This window comes from Cryptomeria japonica, chromosome 8 (genome assembly GCF_030272615.1).
Source record: "Cryptomeria japonica chromosome 8, Sugi_1.0, whole genome shotgun sequence".
Taxonomy (NCBI): domain Eukaryota; kingdom Viridiplantae; phylum Streptophyta; class Pinopsida; order Cupressales; family Cupressaceae; genus Cryptomeria; species Cryptomeria japonica.
This window is the reverse complement of record NC_081412.1, coordinates 13,867,813-13,875,058: the sequence shown is the minus strand read 5'-3', so window position 1 is coordinate 13,875,058 and position 7,246 is coordinate 13,867,813.

Sequence of the window (7,246 nt, the reverse complement as noted above, 5' to 3'; positions counted from 1 at the left end):
ATTGCAAACATGGATCCCCAACTTTCAAACTCAACCCTTGATCAACTCTTTCAATCTTGGCCATCCATTGCCCTATTTTTGCTATAAATAGAGCTCTCATTCCTCCATTTGAAAACATCCTCCAAATTTGTAGTATCACACTTATGCTCAAATACATTCAAGCTTTTATATATCATTTTTATGCTCATCATTTTAGCCTCTTTTAAATCAGGAATTAGTCTAAATATGCATGTTTAGAATATTTTCTTTATCATTTAGCTCAATCATAGACTAATATATCATGTTAGGATAGTACTCATACTAACCTTGTCATCTTATCATCTAGTTTATTGCATTTCTAAGATCATGCATAGCTTAGGATGCATTTCATTTTAAAATCTATCAAAGCATCCCTCGTTCTTGCATTTGCCATCCCTAAACCATTTTGCTAAGTGATCTGAGAGCAAAAACATTGGTTTGAGGGACATTGTGAGATAGAGAACCATGGGACCAACCTTGGGAAGCTGAGTTATACTTCATGACTCCATAGCTTGCACCAAGAAGTCCTGTGTGTGTGTGTGGACAAGTCTTTTAGAATATTTTCACATATTGAGTTCTATCGACCCACTTTTTCCGCATACAGTTTCTAATGCTAAGGTTCATAATCAGGCTTCTTGTTCGGCTGTCAGTGATAAACTCCCTCAGGAGGCTTCCCAACTTTTAGAACAAAGGCTTTACGTATCGTAAAGATACTAGGGGAAGGCTAATCACTGCGTGCAACCGTTGAAAATGACTTTCGTCACCTTCCACTTTTGATTATAGTGGGTTGGAACACTTGGCGTCAAAGTCATTCCGCACTTAGGTCGTTCCCCTCACACTGACCAAAAAATGGCTTTAAGAGTTGTTAACTTCTCAGGAGGGTAGACCTGCTAAAGGATTTAAATGTTTTTAAAACACTGAAAGCGTAAGAGTGGTTTGGCTTTTTGATCACCCAGTTAAGGGGAGAGCATATACCTTCCACTTTCAAAGCAAGGCACACAAGTGTTCTTTTTACCCTTTTATCGCAATGATTTGTTAAAGTCTACATGGAGGTATTGCTCCACAAAAACATGGTGTTTATTTTACTTCCCCAAATCAGTGATTGTCTAATCTAGTGAAAAGAAACCTAGTCAACAAAGCAAAGATTTCGACTTTGGTCAACAAAAGAAATTGACAAAGGGGAAGAATTCCCCTCTTTTACTTTGAATAAAACTTGACAAGTCAGGTTCTTTTACCTTGCAAAATTTAAAATTGATCCTTTTAAACACCAAAGGATGGTGAGGTTCTTTTTAAAGCCTTTTGCAAAAATGAAAATTTGTTGGTTCTTTTTAGAGGCCCAAAATGAAAATTTTCTCCTAAGAAAGCAAGAAAGATTTTTGTTGTTGATCTTTTTAGGTGCCCAAAACGAAATGTGAGTTCAATTTTAGTTTGACAAGGAATGAAAGAAATTTTAATCTTAACTAACTTAGCAAAGTTGGTAAAATTTAAACCACTTTAATCCTAGCTTAAATAAAATAGATTGCAAACCTGCAATCAAACTGTTAGTAACCTGCAGAAAATCAGTTAATCAGTTAGCAAAAAAGATGGTTTCGCAGACTTCCACAAGTCTATTTTGAGGTTTTTGTTACAAATTATTTCCTGCTTTCTGTATGTGATGCACTACAGAATGCACTGGATGCGCTACAGAATGCCCTAAATGCGCTATCAAAAATACCCGTCGTGCTGAACTATTTTCCAGATGCGCTAGACTGTTAAATTTTGACGCTGAAAGCTACAGTAAATATTAAAAAGTCTATGCACTAAAGAAGGGTTCCCACATGCTAAGAGATGAGTCCAACGCGCTAAACAGGAGACTAGATGCGCTATGGAATATTCCCCACGCGTCGATTCTCATTTCCCGCGTACCTGCAAAGTTGGTCATATTCAAAAACTAATTTGATTAGTGGGGTTATGCCCCATAGTGGGCGCCATAAATGTATGCGGGAAAAGCGATGCAATGAAACTGAAATTATGAAAATTATTCAAAGACTCGCCCACACACCAATGAGACTCTTGGTGCAAGTTATGGAGCTATGTGGAATAGCTCAACTTCCCAAGGGGTGTTCCATTGTTCTCTATCTCACAAGATCCCTCAAGCCAATGCCTTTTCTCTCAGATCACTGAGCAAAGTGACTTATGGATGACAAATGCAAGAATGAGGGATTCTTTAGATCAAATTTAGTATGAATGCATCTTATCTATGCATGATTCTAACAAATAAACTAAACTAGATGACAAGATTAGTAAAAATACTATCCTAACATGATATACTAGTGATATGATTTAATCTAAGAGGGTAGAAATGCTTCTAAAATGATTATTAGATTTATTTATATTGTAAAGAGAGGGCAGATGCTTGCTAAAATTGAGTATAAGTATGATGCTAAAGACTTGGATGATAAAATGGAGGGATGAGGACTCTATTTATAGGAGAAACATGGCAATGGATGGTCAGGATTGGATGATCCTAGTAAGGATCAGGATTGAAAGTTATTAATCCATGTTTACAATTCTCACCAATGAAATGGTGACAATTGTCAACATAAGACTGCTTGAGAGGAGATGTAAGAAGCATTAAATGCTTGAGAAGACCTCATGGTTACCTTAGGAGGGAAGGGTTAAGGTTAGGTTAGGGTTATCCATTGGATAAAGCCTTTACCCAAGGGGTAAACTCTTGTGCAAGGGTTAAGGAGATAACCATGGTCAAAGCAATGAATGCTTGGTGAGACCCCTGGGTTAGATGAGGGTCGAGTTAGGCAAAAAGTCTCTAACCATGCCACAAAGGGTTAGTTAACCATTAATGGTTTGAAAGACTTTGGGGACAAATTTGTAAGAGTCCTTCCAAATTCGGGGGTATTCAACAAGTTAGCTTGTTGAAAGCATAAAGGCTTTAATGCCTTTGGATGACTTTACTCCAAATTTGAGAAGTGACCTCCTCAAATTTAGGGAAAGGGGATAATTGAAGGGTTTAGGTTAATTGATTAGGATTAGAAGGATTCTAGAAGAATTTAGGAAGAGGGATAGGAGGCAAGTGGGAGATGTAGGAAAATGCAAGTGGGTGAGGGATAATAGGATTTAATTAAATTAAATTGCTTTATTTCAATTTGGTTGCAAGTGAGGGATTTAAATAAATTAGATTTATTCATTTGGGGTGAACTTATTTAATTAAATGTAAATTTAATTAAAAGTAGAGAGAAGGGATTTAATTAAATAAAATGATTTATCAATTAAATGATATAAAAGGCTTAAGTGAATTTTAAATAAACAAATTGAATAATTTATTTAATTAAATAGAGGAATGTGGATGATTTAATTAAATTAGATTTAACTAAATAGAGGAATGAGAATAAAATGAACATTAAATATTCATTTAGAAATATGGTCATTTTTATATGTCTACAAATCTAGATCAGGGGAAACCTGCAAGGTTATTCATAAAAGAAAGCAACATCAAAACCAAATCATCAGACATAACAATAGCCGAGCCACAGGATGGAAATATGGCCAAAAAAAAAGAAATCAACACTAAATTAGTCAAGCAATTTAAGAATGAACACGTTGAGATGGTTGAGTCGAACACTTAATTTTTCAACATCACTAATGCATTATTATAGATGAAAGTTTCAGTCCCTCTATTGGAGATGATGAAATTCCTTGAATACATAGAAAAAACCATGAAGATGATATCTGCAGTTTCCAGGGATTCGTATAAAGAACAAAACCACCAAGGTCAAACAAAGGAGCAAAAAGAAGAAGTTGCAACTGTGGTGTACTTGGGCACCATAATAACAAAAGATCCTTCACAAGTAGACCCCTTTTATATGACATTAATGATTATTAATAAATTGGTGAGAAATTGCATGCTAGATTCAGGAGCTGCCATGAATATTATGCCTTTTGGAGTAATGGAAGAATTGGGGATGTGGGTGGATACTACCTATGGAATTTATTATGCCATGGACAATAGGTTTATCCTAGTGGTGGGTGTCATGAAGGACGTAGAGTTTAAAATTGTTTCTTGTCCTGAGGCTTCATACAAAATAGATATAACAGTAGTGGATGTTCCTCCTAACTATGGGATGTTATTTTCTAAACAATGGTCAAGCCTGGTGGGAGGTCATGTTCAATTAGACCTATCATATGCTACTATACCAATGAATGGGAAGGGAGTAAGAGTAGATAGGGAGCCAAGATCCTCTTACATCATTGAAGACATAGACCCTAACCAAATAACTTGTCTTTGTCATTCAGGCATGGAAAACTTCACAGTACAATTAAGAAAGCTCGAGATAAAAAATACATAATCCATTAGCTTTGGTGCCCATGAAAGCATGAATCAGATATGGCACATGTATTTTGATGGAGCTTGTAGCAAGGAGGGAAATGGAGCAATAATTGTTTTTATTTCAAAAAAAATCAAAATATTCATTCCTTCTATCATTTGATTGCACCAACAATACAGTTGAATATGAGGCTCTTTTGTTAGGATTAAATTTGGCATCCAAGTATGGGATAAAGCTCCTCGGTGTTTATGGAGACACAAAATTGATCATTTCATAGGTCAAATCCAAGTATACCACTAAGACCACCATACTAAAGAAATATAGAAATGAAGTTTGGGATACTATTGAATGTTTTGATGCCTTTTCAATAGAGTGGGTTGATAGATCCCAAAACATCATGGCGGATTTTCTAGCTAATGTAGCCATCAAACAAGATGATATGACGTGTTCTGGTATATCCAAGGTGGAAGTTAAAACTAGACCTTTTGTCCCAAATAACATATGTAGTTGGCAAGTTTTTGAAAATGATGAGGATTTACTGAACTTCCTACGTTGTGTAGATAAATATGAATCCTAATAGATTGATTTTAATGCTTATGTGGAGGAGATTGATGAGAAATAAGTAGTACGACTGAGAACAAACAAGATCCCTAAAGGTCTTGTTGCCTTGGAGAGGATTTTTGACAAAGATGACAAGATAGAAATTAAGGCAACACCAATTAAAGATGAGGATGTTGAAGCAATCAATATTGGAACAAAGAATTCCCCTAAAATTGTGCTCATTGGGAAAAGGCTCACACCAAAAGTAAGGGAGGAATTAATAGCATTGTTGAGGAAATATGGACGTGTATTCTGCTGGTCGTATGATGATTTAAAAGTTGATAGGGAGGACTTATTTCAGCATGAGATCCCACTAAAGTCTGATGCAAAACCATTTAGACAGAAGCAAAGACCTATTAATCCCACTTTGTTGCCTAAAATGCATGAAGAAATATTAAAAATGAAAGAAGTGGGAATAATCAAGCCAATTAGATACTCAATGTGGGTTTCAAATCTTGTGCCAGTACGAAAGAAGAATGGTGACATTAGACTATGTGTTGATTTCAGGAATCTAAACATATCCTCCTTAAAATATAATTACCCACTACCAAACATGGATGCACTATTGCAGAAGCTAACAATATGTGAGCTATTGTCGATGATGGATGACTTTTCTAGTTATAACCAGATAAAAGTCAAAGACTCATAACAGTTTAAAATTGCATTTACCACCCCATAGGGAACATATGTGTAAAATAGAATACCTTTTGGTTTGACAAATGCAGGAGCTACTTTCCAAAGAGCTATGGATGTAGCATTTGCAGAATTGATCAATGTGATCGTGATAGTATATCAAGATGACCTGATCGCACACTCAAAGAAAGATGAAGATCATTGTAGCCAGCTTGAAAAGATATTCATAAAAGTTCTAGAATACAGTACCTCTTTAAATCCCAAGAAGTCTCATTTTGGTGTCACAAAAGGGAAACTACTGGGACATATAGTTTCAAAGGAAGGGGTGAAAATTGTTCCAACAAGAGTTGCTGCCATTGATAAAATTCCCATTCCTAGAACAGTCAAAGCCATACAGTCATTTTTTGGACAAATAAACTTTGTGAGGAGATTTACATCTAATTTTGCAGAGATTGTGAAGCCTATATATAAGATGTTGAAGAAGGGTGCAAAATTGGATTGGAAGTGTGAAGCTAAAGATACATTTGTGGGTACTAAGAGGGCAATTAAAGAAGCTCATGTGCTAAAATCTCTTGATTTCTCCAAGTCATTCTAAATATTCTCTTTTGCCTCTTATCATACCATTGTTGTTGTTATGTTGTAGAAGAATGATGAAGGTCATGAACAACCTATTGCATTCTTTAGCAAAGCCTTGTAGGAAGCTGAATTGAAGTATGACATTAATGAAAAACAAACATACACATTGGTTAAAGCAGTGAAAACTTTCAGATCATATCTAGTAGGGGCAGAAGTGGTGGCATATGTTCCTAATCTAGGAGTCAAGGACATATCCAGACAATCAGAGGTGACTGGTAGGAGATGTAGATGGATAAATTAGGTACGAGAATTCAATATAAACATCCAAATAACAAAACTAGTAAGAGGACGAGGACTAGCCAAGTTGATGGTCGAATCAAATTTGGAAGCTGTACAAGTTGATAATGTCAGCCTAGAAGATGTTGTTATGAGTATAGAATAGGTTCCTTGGTACTCAAATATAGTCTATGATTTGAAACACATGCAATGTCTTGAAGGTCTAGATGAAAATCAGAAAAGATCGCTCTAGTTACAAGTAGCTAAGTATGTCTTAATAAGAGGAGATTTGTATTGGAGAAACATAGATGGTGTGTTGTTATTTTGCTTAGACCAACATCAATCACAAGTGGTATTAAAGGACGTGCATGATGAAGTGTGTGGAGGATATTTTGTAGCTAAAACTACTACCTACAGGATCCTTAAGGTTGGTTATTATTTGCCTAATGTCTTTACAGATTCTTTTACATACGTGAGGAAATGTGAAGCATGCCAAAAAAATTCAAGGAAATTGAGATATCAAGGAACCTTGCCATTAAGACCAATGCATGTTGAAGATCCTTTTCATTAATGGGGGATTGATTTCATAGGAGAAATTACTGACAAGTCGAGTGGAGGTCACAGATGGATCTTAGTAGCCACTGATTACTTTACTAAATGGGTAGAAGCTATTCCTACTAAACATGCAACCAGCAAAGTGGTAATCAAATTTTTGATGGAAAATATTTTGACTAGGTTTGGTGTCCCTTCTAGATTTATAACAGATAATGGTATGTGTTTAAATTCATTGAATTCAATAAGTTTTGTGAGGAATATGCCAT